The sequence below is a fragment of the Phyllobates terribilis genome, unplaced genomic scaffold (assembly GCF_046119375.1).
Source record: "Phyllobates terribilis strain yellow unplaced genomic scaffold, ASM4611937v1 Scaffold_3__8_contigs__length_932513732, whole genome shotgun sequence".
In the NCBI taxonomy this organism is placed as follows: Eukaryota; Metazoa; Chordata; class Amphibia; order Anura; family Dendrobatidae; genus Phyllobates; species Phyllobates terribilis.
The window spans coordinates 288,639,549-288,665,947 of NW_027362763.1; positions in this window are offsets into that span (position 1 = coordinate 288,639,549).

Genomic DNA, 26,399 nt, shown 5'->3' on the forward strand with positions numbered 1-26,399 from the left:
CGTAAAGGTACGAACCCCAGAGAATGGCCGCCCGAAGCAGAGGAGGCATTTCTTTCCTTAAAACAGGCCTTCCTCTCCGCCTCGGTGCTGCATCGTCCGGACGGCAACAAACAATTCTTCCTAGAAGTTGACGCTTCCTCCTCCGGAGCTGGGGCGGTACTTACCCAAAAATCTTCTTCCGGAAGAAAGGTAACCTGCGGCTTTTTCTCCAAACTTTTCTCCTCTTCTGAGCGCAATTATTCTATAGGAGACCGAGAATTGTTGGCCATTAAGATGGCACTGGAGGAGTGGCGTTACCTGCTCGAGGGGGCTCTCCACCCGGTAATAATTTACACTGACCACAAGAACTTAGCATATCTCCAGAGCGCCCAGAGACTTAACCCGCGCCAAGCCCGGTGGTCTTTGTTTTTTGCCCGCTTTGATTTCATTCTTCATTTTCGTCCGGCTGACAAAAACATCAAAGCTGACGCCCTGTCCCGATCCTTTCTGGTGTCTGATCTTGAGGAGGAGCCTAAACACATCATCGATCCCGCCAGAGTAATGCAGGTAGCCCCCGTGGGCCTAAATCGTCTCCCTCCCGGTAAGACGTTCGTAACGGAGTCCGATCGGGAGAAGATTCTACACTGGGGTCACTCGTCTAAGCTAGCTGGGCACGCCGGTCAGAAAAAGACCCTCCAGCTTATTACCCGGCACTACTGGTGGCCTACCCTGCACAAGGATGTAATTGACTTTGTTTCTGCCTGTGTGTCCTGCGCCCGCAACAAAGTTCCGAGACACCTGCCTTCCGGCCACCTTCTTCCTCTGCCTGTGCCTGCTGCCCCTTGGCAACATATAGCTATGGACTTCATAACAGATCTCCCCGTCTCTGCTGGTTGTACGGTCATTTGGGTGGTCACTGACCGCTTTTCTAAAATGGCTCATTTTATTCCTCTGCCAGGCCTCCCGTCTTCTCCCGAGCTAGCTAAAGACTTTGTCCGCCACATCTTCCGTCTCCATGGTCTGCCTCTCCACATCGTGTCGGATCGTGGGGTTCAGTTCACCTCACGCTTCTGGAGAGCCACATGTAAACTGCTCGACGTCACCCTGGACTTCTCCTCCGCTTACCACCCACAGTCCAATGGTCAAGTGGAGCGGATCAATCAGAATTTGACCAGTTACCTCCGGCACTTCGTTAATGCCCACCATTCAGACTGGGTGGATCTCCTACCATGGGCCGAGTTCTCTTACAACAATCACGAGAGCGAATCTTCTTCTAAATCCCCGTTTTTTGTAGTCTTCGGTCAGCATCCTCGGATCCCTTTTCCTGTCTCCACCTCTGTGGACAACCCGGCTGCGGAATCTCTCGTTAGCAAATTTTCCTCCATTTGGGAGAGTACCTGATCCGCACTCCTTCAGTCGTCCGAGCGGATGAAGAGACACGCCGACAAAAAACGCCTGGATTCCCCACAATTTCGTCCCGGAGATAAAGTCTGGCTCTCATCCAAATATGTCCGGCTCAAGATTCCTTCCTATAAGTTAGGGCCTTGGTTCATCGGCCCACTGGAGGTTATCAAACAGATCAACCCGGTGGCCTATAAATTGAAACTCCCGGCCAACTTACGGATCCCTAACTCCTTCCATGTATCTCTTCTCAAACCCGTGGTACTTAACTCCTTTTCCAAGTCTACAGGTACGCCTCCTGCTCCGGTTTCTGCTGAAGACGAGTTTGAGGTAGAGAACATTCTGGCCACCAAAAGGGTAAGAGGAAAGACCTTTTTTCTAGTGGATTGGAAGGGGTTTGGTCCTGAGGAGAGAACATGGGAGCCCCGGGAGAACATCCATGCCCCTCTCATCCTTGCTAAATTTTTGTCTGGCCTAAAAAAGGGGGGGCCTAAAGGGGGGGGGTACTGTAGCGTCGGCGTCCCTGCCTCCTGCTAGGCAGGGACGCTGTTCCCCTCACCTCTCTGCTCCGTGCCCGGCGGCTTCCTCCCGCTCTGCTTGCAGCGCCCGCTCTCCCCCGGTCACTGTACTTAGGGCGCGCGCGCTCCCCCTCTCTTAAAGGGGCCGCACGCGTCGCCCTAAGGAGTCCCCGGCCAATGGCCGGAGGATCCCTCCATATATAAGGCACCTCCTCCAAAATGGAGGTGCCCGAGCAATGTTGTTGCACTGTTCACTACTCTGCTTCAGCCCTCAGGTCCCGTTGCCAGTTACCTGCCAGTTACCTGCCAGTCTCCTGCCAGTTTGCTGCCTGATTCCTGCCTGTCATCCGCTTTCCTGCTTGCTAGCCTGAGGTCCGACGGTCTGCCTTCCGACACCTGTCAGTCTGTCTATGGACCAGCTTGCCCGCTCACCTGGGAGCGCTCACCTGCTACCTGCCTGATAGCCTACCTGGAGGCTCCGCCGTCACATGCTGTGACCACCTGCCAGTCCAGAGACTCTTGCCCGCTCACCTGGGAGCGCTCACCTGCTACCTGCCTGATAGCCTACCTGGAGGCTCCGCCGTCACGTGCTGTGACCACCTGCCAGTCCAGAGACTCTTGCCCGCTCACCTGGGAGCGCTCACCTGCTACCTGCCTGATAGCCTACCTGGAGGCTCCGCCGTCACGTGCTGTGACCACCTGCCAGTCCAGAGACTTTTGCCCGCTCACCTGGGAGCGCTCATCTGCTACCTGCCTGTTAGCCTACCTAGAGGCTCCACCGTCACGTGCTGTGACCACCTGCCAGTCCAGAGACTCTTGCCCGCTCACCTGGGAGCGCTCATCTGCTACCTGCCTGTTAGCCTACCTGGAGGCTCCGCCGTCACATGCTGTGACCACCTGCTTATCCTGAGACTCTCGCCTGCTCACCTGGGAGCACTCATCTGCCATCTGCCTGCTAGCCTACCTGGAGGCTCAGCCGCCACAGGTCGTACCTGCCCGTTTACCCAGAGACTGCCCCGGTCACTTGCCGTGACCTCCTGCCCGTTTACTCAGAGACTGCCCCGGTCACTTGCCGTGACCTCTTGCCCGTTTACCCAGAGACTGTCCCGGTCACTTGCTGTGACCTCCTGCCCGTTTACCCAGAGACTGTCCCGGTCACTTGCTGTGACCTCCTGCCCGTTTACCCAGAGACTGTCCCGGTCACCTGCTGTGACCGCCTGCCTGTCTTCCCTGGTCGCCACCCGCTTCCTTACAAGGACTGCCCCCTTGTATAAGTTGCTCAGAGGTTCCGCCTCCCAGACCCGTTACAGTTTGCTCGGGCCATGGAACCCGGTGGCACCCAAGCTCCCTCGCTCTCGGACCTTTGTCATGAACTGTCCCGACAGAGGTCCCAACAGGAGTCCATCCTGGGTCACCTACGGAAAGTCAATACTCGCCTGGACACTTTGACTGCCCCACCAGCAACCACCAATACCATAGTATCCTGCTCTGGAATCCGGCTTTCTGCACCTCCTCGCTTCGGAGGCGACTCCGCTCAAGCTCGGGGCTTCATTAACCAGTGTACCCTGCACTTTGAACACCAGTCCCACCAGTTTATTTCCGACCGGGCCAAAGTAGCCTTCATCATGTCCCATCTCACGGGAGAGGCACTGGCTTGGCTAAATCCTCTATGGGAGAGAGGAGACCCTCTGGTGTCCGACCTGCCAGCCTTTCTCACGGCTTTCCGGAAGGTCTTCGACGAACCCGGGCGGAGGACCTCATCCGCCTCATCTCTGCTACGCCTCCGTCAAGGGAGTCTTACCGTGGGCCAATATGCCATACGGTTCCGTACCCTTGCTTCGGAGCTGGCCTGGGATAACGACGCCCTGGTGTCCGTCTTCTGGGAGGGTCTGTCCGGCCGTATTAAAGATGAACTCGCTGGTCGGGACATTCCTACCACTCTCGACGACTTGATTACACTTGCCACCCGGATTGACATCCGGTTCCAGGAGCGCGCTAGGGAGGTCACCCATGAGAGGAGGATTCCACGTCTAGTCCCTACCTCTCAGAGACCCGTCACTCTCCAGGCACACTCACCTGAGCCTATACAGGTCGACCAGACCAAGATGGTCAAGACCCGTCAAGACTTACGTCGTGCCGAGGGGAGCTGTTTCTACTGTGGCAGTAAGGAACACCGGATCCGTTCCTGTCCTGAGAGGTCGGGAAACGCCTGTGTCTAGGATCGCTCAGAGAGGTCGCCCTAGACAAAAGTAAACCCTCTCCATCCCTGATGCTGTCTGTTTCTATCTTCTGCGGAGAGAACCGCTATTTTGAACTGGCTCAACTTGACTCTGGAGCTGCTGGAAATCTCATCTCTCAATCCCTGGTAGAAAAATACCACATTCCCACCAAACCTCTGGCCGTACCTTTATCTGTCGCCGCCGTGGATGGGGGCCTCTTACCACATTCCATCCAACTCATCACCGAATCTCTGACTCTACAGGTGGGGATGCTGCATTCTGAGAGCATCTCCTTTCATGTTCTGCCTGGACTCTCTCACGCACTATTGCTTGGCCTGCCTTGGCTCCAGAAACATGCACCCGTGCTTGATTGGCAGACCGGAGAGGTCCTTCGCTGGGGACAGGACTGCCATAAGACTTGTCTAGTTCCCGTTCGTCCTGCCCGTCCTTCTCCTACCCCAGCCAATCTGCCCGGTCTTCCGGTTCCCTATTGGTCTTATGCGGATGTCTTCAATAAAAAAGAGGCAGAGACTTTACCTCCTCATAGACCATACGACTGCCCAATCGACCTGATGCCCGGCTCTACTCCTCCCCGTGGGCGAATCTACCCTTTGTCCGCTGCTGAGACCAGGTCCATGTCTGAATATATTGAGGAGAACCTGGCCCGGGGATTTATCCGGAAATCTACCTCCCCGGCGGGAGCAGGCTTCTTCTTTGTCAAAAAGAAGGACGGCTCACTCCGTCCATGTATAGACTATAGAGGCCTAAACCAGATTACTGTGAAGAATAAATACCCCCTTCCGCTTATTCCTGAATTATTTGACCGTCTGAGGGGGGCTAGAATCTTCACCAAACTGGATCTCCGTGGGGCGTATAACCTGGTCCGTATCCGTCAGGGGGATGAGTGGAAGACGGCATTCAATACTCGGGACGGCCACTATGAGTACCTTGTGATGCCCTTCGGTCTCTGTAACGCTCCTGCCGTCTTTCAAGAGTTGGTCAATGACATTTTCCGTGATCTTCTCAACTCCTACGTGGTGGTGTACCTGGACGATATCTTGGTCTTCTCTCCGGATCTTCCTACTCACCGGAGGGACGTTCGTCAGGTCCTGCTCAGGCTCAGGCAGAACCACCTCTACGCTAAATATGAGAAGTGCATCTTTGAGCAGACCTCTCTTCCATTTCTGGGCTACATAATCTCTCAGACAGGTCTACAAATGGATCCTGAGAAACTGTCTGCCATCCAGAAGTGGCCCAGACCAGAGGGGTTGAAGGCTATTCAGCGGTTCCTGGGCTTCGCCAACTATTACCGCCTGTTCATACCGCACTTCTCTTCCCGGACTGCCCCTATCTCTGCTCTCACCCGTAAAGGTACGAACCCCAGAGAATGGCCGCCCGAAGCAGAGGAGGCATTTCTTTCCTTAAAACAGGCCTTCCTCTCCGCCTCGGTGCTGCATCGTCCGGACGGCAACAAACAATTCTTCCTAGAAGTTGACGCTTTCTCCTCCGGAGCTGGGGCGGTACTTACCCAAAAATCTTCTTCCGGAAGAAAGGTAACCTGCGGCTTTTTCTCCAAACTTTTCTCCTCTTCTGAGCGCAATTATTCTATAGGAGACCGAGAATTGTTGGCCATTAAGATGGCACTGGAGGAGTGGCGTTACCTGCTCGAGGGGGCTCTCCACCCGGTAATAATTTACACTGACCACAAGAACTTGGCATATCTCCAGAGCGCCCAGAGACTTAACCCGCGCCAAGCCCGGTGGTCTTTGTTTTTTGCCCGCTTTGATTTCATTCTTCATTTTCGTCCGGCTGACAAAAACATCAAAGCTGACGCCCTGTCCCGATCCTTTCTGGTGTCTGATCTTGAGGAGGAACCTAAACACATCATCGATCCCGCCAGAGTAATGCAGGTAGCCCCCGTGGGCCTAAATCGTCTCCCTCCCGGTAAGACGTTCGTAACGGAGTCCGATCGGGAGAAGATTCTACACTGGGGTCACTCGTCTAAGCTAGCTGGGCACGCCGGTCAGAAAAAAAACCTCCAGCTTATTACCCGGCACTACTGGTGGCCTACCCTGCACAAGGATGTAATTGACTTTGTTTCTGCCTGTGTGTCCTGCGCCCGCAACAAAGTTCCGAGACACCTGCCTACCGGCCGCCTTCTTCCTCTGCCTGTGCCTGCTGCCCCGTGGCAACATATAGCTATGGACTTCATAACAGATCTCCCCGTCTCTGCCGGTTGTACGGTCATTTGGGTGGTCGCTGACCGCTTTTCTAAAATGGCTCATTTTATTCCCCTGCCAGGCCTCCCGTCTGCTCCCGAGCTAGCTAAAGACTTTGTCTGCCACATCTTCCGTCTCCATGGTCTGCCTCTCCACATCGTGTCGGATCGTGGGGTTCAGTTCACCTCACGCTTCTGGAGAGCCACATGTAAACTGCTCGACGTCACCCTGGACTTCTCCTCCGCTTACCACCCACAGTCCAATGGTCAAGTGGAACGGATCAATCAGAATTTGACCAGTTACCTCCGGCACTTCGTTAATGCCCACCATTCAGACTGGGTGGATCTCCTACCATGGGCCGAGTTCTCTTACAACAATCACGAGAGCGAATCTTCTTCTAAATCCCCGTTTTTTGTAGTCTTCGGTCAGCATCCTCGGATCCCTTTTCCTGTCTCCACCTCTGTGGACAACCCGGCTGCGGAATCTCTCGTTAGCAAATTTTCCTCCATTTTGGAGAGTACCTGATCCGCACTCCTTCAGTCGTCCGAGCGGATGAAGAGACACGCCGACAAAAAACGCCTGGATTCCCCACAATTTCGTCCCGGAGATAAAGTCTGGCTCTCATCTAAATATGTCCGGCTCAAGATTCCTTCCTATAAGTTAGGGCCTTGGTTCATCGGCCCACTGGAGGTTATCAAACAGATCAACCCGGTGGCCTATAAATTGAAACTCCCGGCCAACTTACGGATCCCTAACTCCTTCCATGTATCTCTTCTCAAACCCGTGGTACTTAACTCCTTTTCCAAGTCTACAGGTACGCCTCCTGCTCCGGTTTCTGCTGAAGACGAGTTTGAGGTAGAGAACATTCTGGCCACCAAAAGGGTAAGAGGAAAGACCTTTTTTCTAGTGGATTGGAAGGGGTTTGGTCCTGAGGAGAGAACATGGGAGCCCCGGGAGAACATCCATGCCCCTCTCATCCTTGCTAAATTTTTGTCTGGCCTAAAAAAGGGGGGGCCTAAAGGGGGGGGGTACTGTAGCGTCGGCGTCCCTGCCTCCTGCTAGGCAGGGACGCTGTTCCCCTCACCTCTCTGCTCCGTGCCCGGCGGCTTCCTCCCGCTCTGCTTGCAGCGCCCGCTCTCCCCCGGTCACTGTACTTAGGGCGCGCGCGCGCTCCCCCTCTCTTAAAGGGGCCGCGCGCGTCGCCCTAAGGAGTCCCCGGCCAATGGCCGGAGGATCCCTCCATATATAAGGCACCTCCTCCAAAATGGAGGTGCCCGAGCAATGTTGTTGCACTGTTCACTACTCTGCTTCAGCCCTCAGGTCCCGTTGCCAGTTACCTGCCAGTTACCTGCCAGTCTCCTGCCAGTTTGCTGCCTGATTCCTGCCTGTCATCCGCTTTCCTGCTTGCTAGCCTGAGGTCCGACGGTCTGCCTTCCGACACCTGTCAGTCTGTCTATGGACCAGCTTGCCCGCTCACATGGGAGCACTCACCTGCTACCTGCCTGATAGCCTACCTGGAGGCTCCGCCGTCACGTGCTGTGACCACCTGCCAGTCCAGAGACTCTTGCCCGCTCACCTGGGAGCGCTCACCTGCTACCTGCCTGATAGCCTACCTGGAGGCTCCGCCGTCACGTGCTGTGACCACCTGCCAGTCCAGAGACTCTTGCCCGCTCACCTGGGAGCGCTCACCTGCTACCTGCCTGATAGCCTACCTGGAGGCTCCGCCGTCACGTGCTGTGACCACCTGCCAGTCCAGAGACTCTTGCCCGCTCACCTGGGAGCGCTCACCTGCTACCTGCCTGATAGCCTACCTGGAGGCTCCGCCGTCACGTGCTGTGACCACCTGCCAGTCCAGAGACTTTTGCCCGCTCACCTGGGAGCGCTCATCTGCTACCTGCCTGTTAGCCTACCTAGAGGCTCCGCCGTCACGTGCTGTGACCACCTGCCAGTCCAGAGACTCTTGCCCGCTCACCTGGGAGCGCTCATCTGCTACCTGCCTGTTAGCCTACCTGGAGGCTCCGCCGTCACATGCTGTGACCACCTGCTTATCCTGAGACACTCGCCTGCTCACCTGGGAGCACTCATCTGCCATCTGCCTGCTAGCCTACCTGGAGGCTCAGCCGCCACAGGTCGTACCTGCCCGTTTACCCAGAGACTGCCCCGGTCACTTGCCGTGACCTCCTGCCCATTTACCCAGAGACTGCCCCGGTCACTTGCCGTGACCTCTTGCCCGTTTACCCAGAGACTGTCCCGGTCACTTGCTGTGACCTCCTGCCCGTTTACCCAGAGACTGTCCCGGTCACTTGCTGTGACCTCCTGCCCGTTTACCCAGAGACTGTCCCGGTCACCTGCTGTGACCGCCTGCCTGTCTTCCCTGGTCGCCAACCGCTTCCTTACAAGGACTGCCCCCTTGTATAAGTTGCTCAGAGTTCCGCCTCCCAGACCCGTTACACCTTATATGAAAATCCCTATTTATTATAATTGCTAGACCTGAAATAACAAGCACTTTTCACCTATTGTGTCCCCCCATTTCCTTTTAGATTGTAAGCTTGCGAGCAGGGACCTCACTCCTAATGTAACTGTTTAAACTGTCTCACCTTGTATTGAATTTATTGTCTGTACATGTCCCCGCTTAATTGTAAAATGCTATGGAATATCTTAGCGCTATATAAATAAAAATTATTATTATTATTAACCTGCCTAGGAGCTGGAGCTCTTTGAGTCAATGCCCGAGTTACCCTGCGCTGATCATAGCTATCAATGGAGTTAGTAGGAAGAGTGGAAGAATCTGTGGATTGCACAGACCCTTATGCCGCCATGACAGTTGGTGAAACTTGCAAAACCTCCTGGTGACAGGAGCCAATTAAGAATTAACGTTAAGTCCAGAAATATTTGAACAGTAATGAGTTTTGGCATTTTAGCTGTTTACCAAAACATATTCAAGATACAGTTATACAGGGTTGGCCATTTATATGCATACACCTAAATAAAATGGGAATGGTTGGTGTGGTTGGAGATATCAACTTCCTGTTTGTGGCACATTAGTATATGGGAGGAGGAAAACTTTTCCAGATGGGTGGTGACCATGGCGGCCATTTTGAAGTTGGCCATTTTGGATCCAACTTTATTTTTTTCAATGGGAAGAGGGTCATGTGACACATCAAACTTATTGAGAATTTCATAAGAAAAACAACGGTGTGCTTGGTTTTAACGTAACTTTATTCTTTCATGAGTTTTTTACAAGTTTCTCTTTGTTTACAGCCATTGAAATGTCGCAGAGGTTAACACATGAGGAGCGGATAGAAATTGTGTTGTTGTCTGGTGAATGCAGTACCCGGGTCATTGCAGCAAATTTCAATGCAAGGCACCCTACGAGACCACCCATCTCCCATGCTACATATAGCAAACTGCTTGCCAAATTTCGTGAAACAGGTTCAGTGTTGAATTTGCCAAAATGTGGACGCAAGAAAACTAATGAAGAAACATCAGTGGCTGTCCTAGCTTCATTCAGCAAGAGCCCACAGCGTAGCAGTCGCCGCATGTCACTGGAGAGTGGCATCAGTCGAACATCCCTTCGGCGGATATTAGCTACTCACAAATGGCAACCTTACAAAATCCAGCAGCTGCAGCATCTCAACGAGGATAACCCAGATCGGCGCACTGAATTTGCAGAATGGGCAAAACAAAAATTGGAACAGGACCCTCAGTTTACACAGAACATTATGTTCAGTGATGAGGCAAACTTTTTTGTGAATGGTGAAGTTAACAAACAAAACCACCGCTATTGGTCTGACACTAACACGCAGTGGATAGATCCCAACAAGACTGTTGGAACACAAAAAATGATGGTATGGTGTGGTATATGGGATACAAAGATAGTGGGGCCATTCTTCATCAATGGAAACCTCAATGCCACTTGGTATCTGAAATTGCTACATGATGAAGTGTTGCCCTCTTTATGCACTGAAGATGGCACGTTCCCTGAGTTTTTCCAACAAGATGGTGCACCACCACATTATGGGTGTCAGGTCCGAGCATTCTTACATGAACAGTTTCCTGGAAAGTGGATTGGTCGTCGTGGGCCAGTTGAATGGCCACCAAGGTCTCCCGATCTGACCCCCTTAGACTTTTATCTTTGGGGTCATCTAAAGGTAATTGTCTATTCTGTGAAGATACAAGATTTACAGCATCTGAAACAACGGATACTGGAAGCCTGTGCTAGCATTTCTTCTGCGGTATTGCTATCAGTGTGTCAAGAGTGGAAGAAGAGGGTTGCATTGACAATCTAACACAATGGGCAGCACTTTGAACACATTTTATAAGTGGTCATAAATTTGTAAATAACTAATGAAAGAATAAAGTTACGTTAAAACCAAGTTTTTCTTATGAAATTTTCAATAAGTTTGATGTGTCACATGACCCTCTTCCCATTGAAAAAAAAAAAGTTGGATCCAAAATGGCCGACTTCTAAATGGCCGCCATGGTCACCACCCATCTGGAAAAGTTTTCCCCCCTCCCATAAACTAATATGCCACAAACAGGAAGTTGACATCACCAACCATTCCCATTTTATTTAGGTGTATCCAATTAAATGGCCCACCCTGTATTATCAATATTGGCTTAAAGTGCAGACTCTCAGCTTTAATTTGAGGATATTCACATTGGAGTAATAAAGAAATTACAGATCTTTAATCTGTAGCTGCCTCTTTTTCAAGGGACCAAAGGTAATTGGACAATTATCTCAAATGCTCTTAAATGGGCTGCATTGGCTTTTAACCCTAATCCATCATCAATTTATCAGGAAAAAGCTGATTCCAGGTGTGGCATTTGCATTTGGAAGCTGTTATATGGAGTCACAGCATGCGGTCAAAGGAGCCCTCAATGGAACTGAAACAGACCATTGTCAGGCTGAAAAAAAGAAGAAATCCATCAGACAGATAGCAGAAATGTTGTGAGTAGCCAAATCAACAGTTTAGTACATTCTGATAAAAAAAAAAAGAAAAAACTTAGTGATGAGCTTGGGAACTCAAAAAGCCGGGACGTCAATGGAAAACACCAGTGCTGGATGATAGCAGAATACTTTCCATGGTGAAGATTAACCCCTTCATAACATCCACCCAAGTGAAGAACACTCTCCATGAGGTAGGTGTTTCAGTATCTAAGTCTACCATAAAGAGAAGACTTCATGAGAGCAAATACAAAGGGTTCACCACAAAGTGCAAGCCATTAATCAGCCTTAAAAATAGAAAGGCCAGATTAGACTTAGCAAACAAAACATGTAAAGAAGCCAGCTCAGTTCTGAAAAAGCATTCTTTGGAGAGATGAAACTAACATCAATCTGTTCCACAATGATGGAAAGAAGAAAGTATGGAGAAGGCTTGGAACGGCTCGTGATCCAAAGAACACCACATCCTCTGAAAACATTGTGGAGGGAGTGTGATGGTGCGTGCATGCATGGCTTCCAATGGCACTGGATCACTAGTATTTATTGATGATGTGACTGAAGAAGCAGCCGGATGAATTCTGAAGTGTACAGGGCTACACTTTCTGCTCAGATTCAACCAAATTTAGCAAGGTTGATTGAATGGAGATTCACAGTGCAGAAGGACAATTACCCAAACCATACTGTGAAAGTAACCCAGGAGTTTTTTATTTTAATACTGTAAATTTTATTGAAAATTTATAGGTTTAACAATAGAACCAAAGAAATAACGCATAAACTGAAATTAATAGAGCATGTTGGAAATCTGCTATTGATCATACACTTATCTGCATTCTTTTTGCAGACTCCTAATAAACAGTGTTTAGTCCATGCACTATCATACAAGGAGCTGAATATTTCCATAGTTCGTGTAACTGTAGGAGCTGCTCGCTTACTCAATCATTTGCTATAATCTATATTTGTTTACAATTTCAAAAACACTACTAACCTTTATGACACAGACAAGAAAACAACAGGGGGAGGGGGAAGGGTAATAAGGCAAAATATTGGAAGATTTCAGCAGTAAACTCTGTTCTCCTTTCCTTGAACAAATATCCCAGTAATAGACCCATGGTCCCCACATATGGGCGTACCCAGGATCAAAACTAGGGGGGGGGCAAGCCATGGTTGTTCAGGTTGTATAATACTAATTTTCTCACTGTTATAACCAGGGTCGGTCTGGGCTGGCGGGATACCGGGAAATTTCCCGGTGGGCCCCGCCCCCTGCTGCAGAGTAGAGGGGGGAGAAGAGAACAAAAAAAAAATCCTGCGGTTTTAAGGGGCACGGGCCCTTTAAAAGCGCAGGCACAGTGTATGCAGGGACGCACGCACGCAGTGTTCATTACCTGAACCACCGCGGCGCACGTCCCAGTGAAGCAGCTGAAGCTGCGTGTCTCCCTTCGCCGGCCGGCGTATGACGTCATCGTCATGCGCCTGCTGTGAAGGAGGTGCGCAACTCAGGAGAAGGAGGACACCGCACGGGAGCGCAGGAAGGTAAGAGGTGTGTGTGTGTGTGTGTGTGTTGGTCTGGACCCACTGGCTGGACACACAAGGCGGGGGCCAGATGGACACACAAGGGGGGCCCAGCTGGACACACAAGGGGGGGGCCCAGCTGGACACACAAGGGGGGGCCCAGCTGGACACACAAGAAGGGGGCCCAGCTGGACACACAAGAAGGGTGCCCAGCTGGACACACAAGGGGGTAGGCTGGCTGGACACACAAGGGGGGAGCCAACTGGACACAAAAGCGGTGGTCCTGGATGGACACACAAGGGGGGAACCCTGGCTGGACACACAAGCAGGGGCCCAGCTGGACACACAAGGTGGGAGCCGACTGGACACACAAGGAGGGGCCCTGGCTGTACACACAAGGGGGAACACTGGATGAACACACAAGGGGGGGCCCAGCTGGACACACAAGGGGGGGCCCAGCTGGACACACAATGGGGGGCCAGCTGGACACACAAGGGGGGCCCAGCTTAACACACAAGGGGGGGGCCCAGCTGGACACACAAGGGGGGGCCCAGCTGGACACACAAGAAGGGGGCCCAGCTGGACACACAAGAAGGGGGCCCAGCTGGACACATAAGGGGGTAGGCTGGCTGGACACACAAGGGCGGAGCCAACTGGACACAAAAGCGGTGGTCCTGGATGGACACACAAGGGGGGAACCCTGGCTGGACACACAAGCGGGGGCCCAGCTGGACACACAAGGTGGGAGCCGACTGGACACACAAGGAGGGGCCATGGCTGTACACACAAGGGGGAACACTGGATGAACACACAAGGGGGGGCCCAGCTGGACACACAAGGGGGGGCCCAGCTGGACACACAAGGGGGGGCCCAGCTGGACACACAAGGGGGGCCCAGCTGGACACACAAGGGGGGGCCCAGCTGGACACACAAGGGGGGGCCCAGCTGGACAGACACACAAGGGGGTAGCCAGGCTGGACACACAAGGGGGTAGCCAGGCTGGACACACAAGGGGGTAGCTGACTGGACACACAAGGGGGGAACCCTGGCGGGACACACAAGGGGGAACCCTGGCGGGACACACAAGGGGGGAACCCTGGCGGGACACACAAGGGGGGAACCCTGGCGGGACACACAAGGGGGAACCCTGGCGGGACACACAAGGGTGGAACCCTGGCTGGACACACAAGGGGGGAACCCTGGATGGACACACGAGGGGGAACTCTGGCTGGACACGCGAGGGGGGGCCAAGCTGGACACACGAGGGGGGAGCCCTGGCTGGATACGCAAGGGGGTCCCTGGCTGGACACGCAAGGGGGAACCCTGGCTGGACACGCAAGGGGGGCCCGGCTGGACACACAAGGGGGGGCCCTGGTTGGACACACAAGGGGGCGAGCCCTGGCTGGACACACAAGGGGGGGCCCTGGCTAGACACACAAGGGGGAGCCCTGGCTGGACCCAGGCAAAGGGGGGTGGGCAGGATGGGTATATGGGGGGGCAGGCTGGACACATGGAGGCCAGGATGGATATATGGTGGGCAGGATGGATATATGGGGGGGCAGGCTGGACTCATGGAGGCCAGGATGGATATATGGGGGGGCAAGCTGGACTCATGGAGGCCAGGATGGATATATGGGGGGGGCAGGCTGAACACATGGAGGCCAGGATGGATATATGGGGGGGGACAGGCTGGACACATGGGGGGCTAGGATGAATATGTGGGGGGGGCGGGCTCGATACACATGGGCTAGCATAAATATATGGAGGGGCACGCTGGATATATGGGGGGTGTCAGGATGGATATATGCTGGGGGGAGGCTGGACACATGGAGGCCAGGATGGATATGTAGAGGGCAGGCTGGACACATGGAGGATATATGGGGGGGATATATGGGGGTGCAGGCTGGAAACATGGAGGCAAGGATGGATATGTGGGGCGGGCAGACTGGCCACATGGGGGGGCTAGTATGGGTATATGGGAGGGGGCAGGCTCGATACACGTGTGCTAGGATAAATATATGGAGGGGTCACACTAGACAAATGGTGGCCAGAAGGGACATATGGGGGTGCCTGGCTACACAAGGGACTTAATTACTGTTTGGGAGCCAGATTGAGGAACATACTTTATTAGTTTATGGTGACCAGTGGGGAACATTATTACTTTAGATTCCAATTATTATTATTACATTATTACTTCTGTAATATAATTTACTTTTTAGGAAGTTGTTTTCCATGGGATGGGACAAAAGAGGGGTCCTGTTACTATGCAGGACGGCACTATGTTGCTTTTTTTCTTCAACTGGTGTAGTGTAGAAGTCGGGGGGGGAAAGTGGGAATATTCTCTAGAAGAGATCAGTTATTGATAACTGTGTGTTATTTTCTGCAGAGATGATTCCTGGCTGGAAGAAGTGATGGCTGTCTGTGCCAGATGAAGAAGAAAAGCGAAGATGAAGGACTTCACCTAGAGACGTCACTGGTGAGTCAGTGTATTACATGTACACTTACACTACACACGTGGTCAAAATTGTTGGTACCCCTCGTTTAATGAAAGAAAAACCCACAATGGTCACAGAAATAACTTGAATCTGATAAATTACAAATTTTTGAAAATGAACAAATGAAGGTCAGACATTGCTTTTCTGCTTCCACAGAATTTAAAAAAAAATTAAACTCATGAAATAGGCCTGGACAGAAATTATGGTTCTTCATAACTTAATATTTTGTTGAACAACCTTTTGAGGCAATCACTGCAATCAAACCATTCCTGTAACTGTCAATGAGACTTCTGCACCTCTCGACAGCTATTTTGGCCACTCCTCATGAGCAAACTGCTCCAGCTGTCTTGTGTGTGAAGGTTGCCTTTTCCAGACGGCATGTTTCACCTCTTTCCAAAGATGCTCCATAGGATTTAGGTCAGGGCTCATAGAAGGCCACTTCAGAATAGTCTAATGTTTTCCTCTTAGCCATTCTTGGGTGTTTTTAGCTGTGTGTTTTGGGTCATTATCCTGTTGCAAGACCCATGACCTGCGACTGAGACCAAGCTTTCTGACACTGGGCAGCACATTTCTCTCTAGAATCCCTTGATAGTCTTGAGATTTCATTGTACCCTGCACAGATTCAAGACACCCTGTGCCAGATGCAGCAAAGCAGCCCCAGAACATAACAGCGCCTCCTCCATGTTTCACAGTAGGGACAGTGTTCTTTTCTTGATATGCTTCATTTTTCCGTCTGTGAACATAGAGCTGATGTGCCTTGCCAAAAACTTCCATTTTTGTCTCATCTGTCCATAGTACATTCTCCCAGAAGCTTTGTCGCTTGTCAACATGTAGTTTGGCAAATTCCAGTCTGGCTTTTTTACTATTTTTTTTTTCAACAATGGTGTTCTCCTTGGTCGTCTTACATGAAGTTCACTTTGGATCAAACAACGGTGGATAGTACGATCTGACACTGATGTTCCTTGAGCTTGAAGTTCACCTTTAATCTCTTTAGAAGTTTTCCTGGACTCTTTTGTTACCATTCATATTATCCGTCTCTTTGATTTGTCATCAATTTTCCTCCTGCGGCCACGTCCAGGGAGGTTGGCTACAGTCCCATGGATCTTAAATTTCGGAATAATATGTGCACCTGTAGTCACAGGAACATCAAGCTGCTTGGAGATGGTCTTATAACCTTTACCTTTTAACATGCTTTTCTATAATTTTCTTTCTTACATAGTTACATAGTTAGTAAAGCCGAATAAAGACTTGCGTCCATCAAGTTTGACCTGTTAGTTCTGTAATTACTAAAGTTGATCCAGAGGAGGGCAAAAACCCCAAATGATTTAGCCAATCTTCACCTGAGGAAAAATTCCCTCCCGACTCTGAAACCAGCAGTCAGAATAAATCCCTGTATCAACCTACTATTTTATTCTATTTTTAAGTATATGCAGAAATCTGCCTGGTATCTAGAAATGCATCCAGTCCCCGCTTGAACTGGTTTAGTGAATCTGACATTACCGTCTCCTCACTCAGTGAATTCCATATTCTCACTGCTCTTACCGTAAAGAACCCCTTCCTATGCTGGTGCTGAAACCTTTTCTCTTCCAGTCTTAGTGAGTGCCCTCTTGTTACCGTAATATCCCTCCTTTTGAACAAATCCCGGGCAAGGTCTCTATACTGTCCCCTAACATATTTGTACACATTTATTATGTCCCCCCTCAACCTTCTCTTTTCCAGGCTGAATAGTCCTAGTTTTGCCAACCTCTCTGGGTATTGCAGTCCCTCCATTCCCCTTATTAATTTTGTTGCCCTCCTTTGTACCTTTTCAAGCTCATTTATATCCTTTCTATATATTGGGGCCCATAACTGAGCACAGTATTCCAAGTGTGGTCTGACCAGTGCTTTGTACAGTGGAAGAACAATGTTCTCATCCTTTGCAGCTATACCTCTTCTGATACATCCCATTACCCTGTTTGCCCTTACAGCAGCGGCCTGACTTTGGGCACTCCAATTTAGTTTGCTATCAATCAAGATGCCCAAGTCCTTCTCCATCTCTGAATTTCCCAATGGTTTCCCATTCAGTGAGTACTGGTGACTTCCATTTTTCCTTCCCATATGTATGACCTTACATTTCTCCTCGTTAAACCTCATTTGCCATTTAATGCTCCACCTACCCAGCTTATCCAAATCCCTCTGTAGGTCTTCACTATCCTCTTTTGTATTAATTGTTTTACATAACTTTGTGTCATCTGCAAATATTGATATTTTACTATTTATCCCGTTGACTATGTCGTTAATAAAGATATTAAATAACATTGGGCCTAGTACAGACCCCTGTGGTACCCCACTAGTGACGCTTACCCAATCTGAGTATATTCCATTTATAACCACCCTCTGCCTTCTATCCTTTAGCCAGTTAGCTACCCACTTGCAGACATTTTCCCCCAGCCCCATCATTCTCATTTTGTATACCAACCTATTATGTGGCACGCTATCGAACGCTTTTGAGAAGTCGAGATACACGACATCCACTGGTTCCCCCTGATCTACTCGAGAGCTAACCTCCTCGTAGAAGTCAATCAGGTTTGTTTGGCAGGAGCGATTCCTCATGAATCCATGTTGGTTCGGGGTTAATAGATTATTAGCATCAAGATGCTCCATGATTGCCTCATTAATAAAGCCTTCAAAAATTTTGCCCACAACGGACGTCAGACTCACCGGCCGATAGTTTCCGGTGTTACTTTTTGCTCCCTTTTTGAATATTGGCACTACATTCGCCTGTCGCCAATCAAGTGGTACAGACCCAGTCTCAACAGAGTCCTTAAATATAAGATATAACGGTCTGTCTATCACATTACTTAGTTCCCTTAGTACCCGTGGGTGTATGCCATCAGGTCCTGGTGATTTGTTTATTTTAATGTTACTGAGGCGTTTCTGTACCCCAGCTTGGGTTAGATTTGTCATACTTAGTGGAGGATTAAGTTTGTCACTTCTCATTTCGCCTGTTAGTTCTTTTTCCTTTGTGAAAGTTGACGAAAAAAATTTATTTAATAGATTAGCTTTATCCTCATCTTTCTCTATGATTTTGCCTTCATCACTTTTCATCGGTCCAATATTATTCGATTTAATCCTTTTACTATTTATATACGTAAAGAACAGTTTGGGATTTGATCTACTTTCCCTAGCAATACGTCTCTCTGTTTCCTCCTTTGCTATTTTTATTTGTTTTTTACAGGTTCTCGTTTTTTCCTTGTAACACATTAGTGCCTCCTTGCTGTTTTCCTGTTTTAATCTCTTGAATGCCTCTTTTTTGCTATTTAACGCCCCTTTTACGTTCTTATTCAACCATATTGGTTTCCTCTTATTTCTGGCCCTTTTATTCCCATACGGTATATACCTCTCGCACTGAGTATTCAGAATTCTTTTGAAGGTTTCCCATTTACTATTCGTATTTCCTTGATTAAGAACTTTGTCCCAGTCTATAAGTTGAAGGTTTTCTTTCAGCTGATCAAACTTCGCCCTCCTAAAGTTTAATGTTCTAGTTGTTCCCTTATTGATAACCCTACTGAAGGGCATTTTGAAATTGATAATATTATGATCGCTATTACCTAGGTGCCCCCCTATCTGTACCTCAGTTATTCTATCAGGCCTATTTCTAATCTGAAACAACTCTTTCCTTTGTTTCCTCTGGTCCATGTTGAGTGTGGTACACACCATGTCACCAAACAACACAGTGAGTATCTGTAGCCCTATATACAAGCCCACTGACTGATTACAAGATTGTAGACACCTGTGATGCTAATTAGTTGACACAACTTGATTTAACATGTCCCTTTTGTCACATTATTTTCAGGGGTACCATCATTTCCGTCCAGGCCTATTTCATGAGTTTAATTTTTTTTTAAATTCAGTGGAAGCAGAAAAGCAATGTCTGACTTTCATTTGTTCATTTTCATAGATTTTTAATTTATTATTACTTTTGTCAGATTCAAGTTATTTCTGTGACCATTGTGGGTTTTTCTTTCATTAAACAAGGGGTACCAACAATTCTGACCACGTGTGTATATAGTATATACAGAACTCCTGTGTATGTCACTGGTGATCACTGTATTATGTATACACTATATACAGAGCTTCTGTGTATAATGTCACTGGTGACCACTGTATTACCTGTACACTATATACAGAGCTCCAGTGTATAATGTCACTGGTGATCACTGTATTACCTGTACACTGACACTATATACAGAGCTCCTGTGTATAATGTCACTGGTGATCCCTGTATTACCTGTACACTATACACTATATACAGAGCTCCTGTGTACAATGTCACTGGTGACCACTGTATTACCTGTACACTATATACAGAGCTCCTGTGTATAATGTCACTGGTGACCACTGTATTACCTGTACACTATATACAGAGCTCCTGTGTATAATGTCACTGGTGACAACTGTATTACCTGTACACTATACACTATGTACAGAGCTCCTGTGTATGTCACTGGTGACCACTGTATTACCTGTACACTATATACAGAGCTCCTGTGTATAATGTCACTGGTGACCACTGTATTACCTGTACACTATATACAGAGCTCCTGTGTATAATGTCACTGGTGACCACTGTATTACCTGTACACTATATACAGAGCTCCTGTGTATAATGTCACTGGTGACCACTGTATTACTTGTACACTATATACAGAGCTCCTGTGTATAATGTCACTGGTGATCACTGTATTACCTGTACACTATACACTATGTACAGAGCTCCTGTGTATAATGTCACTGGTGACCACTGTAATACATGTACACTAAATACAGAGCTCCAGTGTATAATGTCACTGGTGATCACTGTATTACCTGTACACTGACACTATATACAGAGCTCCTGTGTATAATGTCACTGGTGAACCCTGTATTACCTATACACTGACACTATATACTGAGCTCCAGTGTATAATGTCACTGGTGGTCACTGTATTACCTGTACACTGTACACTATATACAGAGCTCCTGTGTATAATGTCACTGGTGATCCCTGTATTACCTGTACACTGACACTATATACAGAGCTCCTGTGTATAATGTCGCTGGTAGTAATTAGAGATGAGCGTTGTTCTACTCGAACTGTTCGCCAATCTCAAATTCGAGCTGTTTTGGGCGGTGTTCGAGCCATTCGGCGAACACGAACAATTTGAGAAAAATTCGGCTGTTCGAGGTTATGTTCGATAACTGTTCGTGCACCAAAATCATAACTGGATTTTTTCTCAGTAATGATGAAAATTAATGTTAATACGCAGTTTGAGTGTACAGCGGGGTGGGGGGAGGGGCAGGGGATGGATCTCTGCAGGAACAATGAAGATCTCCATTTTTTTTTCTCTTTCCCGCATTTGCAGTGGGGAGGTGCAATCTGTCAGCCTATCAGCAGCGCACACACGGAGCGAAGTGCTTTTTTTCACACAAGCAAGGGCATGTGTCATTGGCAGTGTATGTCACATGTCCTTGCCCTATAAGACCAAGCCATTTTCCCCGTCGCCACCATTTTCTCACTGCTGCAGCTGCGTGTTAGACGGCACCGCTGTTGCTGTGTGCGCTATACCTTGTTAATTTCAAGCCAATTTTCGCACAAATATACAGATAGCTTGGGAGTAGGGAATAGTTGTGATTGCAGTCCTTTTAAGGACTAGGTTACAGCATTTCCTACGACTTTTATCAGGGAGGTCTGTGCTCTTAAATAGATAGGTTGTGGGAGTAAAGACTAATTGTAATTGGAGTCCTTTTCAGGACTAGGTTACATGAGTTCCTATCAGTTTTTGCCAGGCAGGTCTGTGCCAGTGCTGTGCAAGTTTTTTTCACAGCATTTGGCTGAATCTAGCAAAGCTAATCCTTTTTGGCCTATTGCAGAGTGTGTTAGTCAGTGGAGTAGCCTATCTGTGTTGCAAGATATAACACCTGTGTATAGAATACCAATTTTTTTACTGCACCTAGTGAAGTAAAATCTTTTGGGCATAGCATCATTCTATTAGTCCATCTATACTGACCTCCATCAGGTTGCAAACTGAATATAATTTTTTTCTGCATCTAGCTCTGAAAAAATATTTGGGCTTCTAGCAGTGTGTGGGACTTGGTCTATTAGTCCATCTATACTGACCTCCATCAGGTTGCAAATTAAAAATAATTTTTTTCTTCATTTAGCTCTGAAAAAATATTTGGGCTTCTAGCAGTGTGTGGGACTTGTTCTATTAGTCCTTCTATACTGACCTCCAGCAGGTTGCAAATTGAATATAATTTTTTTCTGCATCTAGCTCTGAAAAAATAGTTGGGCTTCTAGCGGTGTGTGGGACTTGGTCTATTAGTCCATCTATACTGACCTCCATCAGGTTGCAAATTAAAAATAATTTTTTTCTGCATCTAGCTCTGAAAAAATATTTGGGCTTCTAGCAGTGTGTGGGACTTGGTCTATTAGTCCATCTATACTGACCTCCATCAGGTTGCAAATTAAAAATAATTTTTTTCTGCATCTAGCTCTGAAAAAATATTTGGGCTTCTAGCAGTGTGTGGGACTTGGTCTATTAGTCCATCTATACTGACCTCCATCAGGTTGCAAATTAAAAATAATTTTTTTCTGCATCTAGCTCTGAAAAAATATTTGGGCTTCTAGCAGTGTGTGGGACTTGGTCTATTAGTCCATCTATACTGACCTCCATCAGGTTGCAAATTAAAAATAATTTTTTTCTTCATTTAGCTCTGAAAAATATTTGGGCTTCTAGCAGTGTGTGGGACTTGTTCTATTAGTCCTTCTATACTGACCTCCAGCAGGTTGCAAATTGAATATAATTTTTTTCTGCATCTAGCTCTGAAAAAATAGTTGGGCTTCTAGCAGTGTGTGGGACTTGGTCTATTAGTCCATCTATACTGACCTCCATCAGGTTGCAAATTAAAAATAATTTTTTTCTGCATCTAGCTCTGAAAAAATATTTGGGCTTCTAGCAGTGTGTGGGACTTGGTCTATTAGTCCATCTATACTGACCTCCATCAGGTTGCAAATTAAAAATAATTTTTTTCTGCATCTAGCTCTGAAAAAATATTTGGGCTTCTAGCGGTGTGTGGGACTTGGTCTATTAGTCCATCTATACTGACCTCCATCAGGTTGCAAATTAAAAATATTTTTTTTCTGCATCTAGCTCTGAAAAAATATTTGGGCTTCTAGCAGTGTGTGGGACTTGGTCTATTAGTCCATCTATACTGACCTCCATCAGGTTGCAAATTAAAAATAATTTTTTTCTGCATCTAGCTCTGAAAAAATATTTGGGCTTCTAGCGGTGTGTGGGACTTGGTCTATTAGTCCATCTATACTGACCTCCATCAGGTTGCAAATTAAAAATAATTTTTTTCTGCATCTAGCTCTGAAAAAATATTTGGGCTTCTAGCAGTGTGTGGGACTTGGTCTATTAGTCCATCTATACTGACCTCCATCAGGTTGCAAATTAAAAATAATTTTTTTCTTCATTTAGCTCTGAAAAAATATTTGGGCTTCTAGCAGTGTGTGGGACTTGTTATATTAGTCCTTCTATACTGACCTCCAGCAGGTTGCAAATTGAATATAATTTTTTTCTGCATCTAGCTCTGAAAAAATAGTTGGGCTTCTAGCGGTGTGTGGGACTTGGTCTATTAGTCCATCTATACTGACCTCCATCAGGTTGCAAATTAAAAATAATTTTTTTCTGCATCTAGCTCTGAAAAAATATTTGGGCTTCTAGCAGTGTGTGGGACTTGGTCTATTAGTCCATCTATACTGACCTCCATCAGGTTGCAAATTAAAAATAATTTTTATCTGCATCTACAGTACCTCTGAAAAAATATTTGGGCTTCTAGCAGTGTGTGGGACTATTTGTATTAGTCCATCTATACTGACCTCCATCAGGTTGCAAATTCAAAATAATTTTTTTCTGCATCTAGCTCTGAAAAAATATTTGGGCTTCTAGCAGTGTGTGGGACTTGGTCTATTAGTCCATCTATACTGACCTCCATCAGGTTGCAAATTAAAAATAATTTTTATCTGCATCTACAGTACCTCTGAAAAAATATTTGGGCTTCTAGCAGTGTGTGGGACTATTTGTATTAGTCCATCTATACTGACCTCCATCAGGTTGCAAATTCAAAATAATTTTTTTCTGCATCTAACCCAGCCAATAGTTTTGGCCTAATACCACAGTTTGGCCACTCAGCTCTGCTCGGTTACCATCCATTGTTTTTTTGTGCAAACAACTCCAGAGTTGTGAATTAGTTAACCACCAAAATGAGTGGAAAAAGGCCTGCTGCTGGTGGAAAGGGGAATAGGCGTGTTGGGAAGGGGAAAAAAGGTTGTGTCCGTGGGGTAGGTGTTAAAGCAACAGTAACATCTGCAGAAGAAAGACCATCTTCCAGCCAAACTAAAATGTCTACTTCTTTTAGCGGACAATGTGATAAGATCCCTTTCTTACGGCCACGCCAATCGCTACAAATTCCAGATGAGGCACAAAAACAGCAGGTGCTTCAACGGATATCAAGTGCTCCTTTAAGTGGGCTCTCCTCCACATCAACTTCAACATCACAAATACTCCAGTCCTCAAAGGTGTCACCCAAATCGCACTTGCTTCCTCACAGCTCCCAAATCTCCAGCTGCCCGTCTGAGTATGAGGTAGAACAGATGGTTGAGTCTGCAGAGCTGTTTACTCATACTATAGCCTGGGAATCAGAGGTCGACTCCAGCGCTTCTGTGAATCCAGACGAGGAAATGATCTGCACTGATGCCCAGAATCTTTATGAGTCGGATCCAGGACCAGACGCAGAAGGTTCTGACCATAATGTAGACCCTCATTCCCAAACTGTAACTCCTGTTGGTGGAGACAATGAGGAAGACGATGATAAGACTCAAATACCTGATTGGAGCGACAACTTTAGTTTTTTGTCAGGGCAGGAACAGGTTGGCTCTGAGGACGACGGGTGTGATAACGCACAGGGTGATGATGATGAGGTCGGAGATCCCACTTACTGTCAACCCACAGTCAGCCAAGAGATGAGGTCAGCAGAGGAGGTGGAGGAAGATGCTAGTGACGACGAGGTCAGGTTGCGCCTTCCTGGACAGAGACGTAGTACTGGAAGCACGTCAACAACTGCATCCTCAAACACAACTCTGCCTCTCACCACAAGTCGTGGTGGCTCTTCAGGTCGCATGGGTGCTAAGCCTTGCATAGCCTGGGCATTTTTTCAGATCGATAAAGATGACCCAACTCGTGTTATCTGTAACATTTGTCAGCAAAAGCTAAGTAGAGGCCAAAAAATACATAGTTTGAGTACTTCATGCATGAACCGGCACATGGACATGAAGCATAAGTTGCAGTGGGAAGCTCAGTGTGCTACAATGCGGCCTAGCCGGCCGGGCCAATCACCGTCTGCCATATCTTGTGCATCCGCGGCCTCTTCATCCTCTGTGACTGGGGGGACAGCAGTCACACCTGTTTTGGGGCGCAGACCTGCCACCTCTTTACCCGCAACAGCCAGCGTGATTGGCAGGTCATCATTTTCTTTGGAGGTGGTAACACCAGCTGGTGTTGAGCGCTGTCCGACATCGATAGCACCACCTTTGGATCAAGGCAACCTAACATGTCCGCCTGCATCTTCCTCACAGACCGGCAGTTTGCCGGGGACACCCTTATCAACCCCGTCTAAGCACAATAGCCAGCCCTCGGTCCCTCAGATGTGGACAAGTAAAAGACCATTTCCTCCTAGCCATGAGAAAGCTAAGAGGTTGAATTTCACCATCTGCAAGCTCTTGGCTACAGAAATGCTGCCTTTCCGCCTGGTGGACTCAGAGGATTTTCGAGACCTTATGTCCGTCGCAGTGCCCCAGTACCAGATGCCCAGTCGGCACTACTTCTCAAAGAAAGGTGTGCCTGCGCTCCACCAGCATGTCGCACACAACATCACCGCTTCTTTGAGAAACTCTGTGTGTGACAGGGTGCATTTCACCACAGACACTTGGACGAGTAGGCATGGACAGGGGCGTTACATGTCGCTGACTGGGCACTGGGTAACTATGGTGACAGCAGGACAAGGGGCTGCTGTCCAAGTCTTGCCGTCCCCACGAGTTGTGCGTCAATCCTCTTTATGTCAAAGTTCCTCCACTGCTTCTGCCTCCTCAACCTCCTCTCGGTCTTCCACCTGCACCCAAAGCCTGTCTGGTCATGCCACAAGCTTTCTAACTGCGCAGAAGGGATCCTGCACACCTCCTTACTATGCTGGCAGTAGGGCTCAACGTCATCAGGCGGTTTTTACATTGAAATGTCTGGGAAATGTGAGTCACACAGCTGAGGAGTTGTGGTCAGCTCTGGAGAACCAATTTCATGAATGGTTGTCTCCACTGGACCTGAAACCAGGGAAGGCCGTGTGCGACAATGCTGCAAACCTGGGTGCGGCCCTTCGCCGGGGCAATGTCACACACGTGCCTTGTATGGCTCACGTGTTGAACCTGGTTGTCCAGCAATTTTTAGCCCACTATCCCAAGACTAGATGGCTTTCTGCAGAGGGCACGGTCGCTGTGTGCTCACTTCCGCCGTTCGCATCCCGCAGCTCAGCGACTTACATCTCTACAGAAGTCGTTGGGCCTGCCACTTCACCGGCTAAAATGCGATGTGCCTACCCGGTGGAATTCAACTCTGCACATGTTGCAGCGACTGTGGCAGCACCGACAAGCCCTGGTGCAATACGGTCTGACGTATAGCCTGGGCCAACGAGATTCAGAGGTGGGGCAAATCACGCTGGAGGAGTGGTCTCAGATCAGGGACCTATGCACCCTTCTGCACAGTTTTGAAATGGCGACGAAGATGTTTAGTGCTGACGATGCCATTATCAGCATGACTATTCCGGTGATTTACATGCTGGAGCACATGTTAAACAGAATTCGGAGTCAGGTGGTGGCACAAGAGGAGGTGGAGGAAGTAGAGGAGGAGGAGTTGTATGCGGAAGGGCTAACATCTGCAAGGTCCAGACGGTCGGCAGCACCAAGGCGGCAGGCATGTGAGGGTGGGGGAGATGGTTTTACCAGGGCGCATGGTAGCAGCCAAACTAGTGAGGAAGGTGCAGGA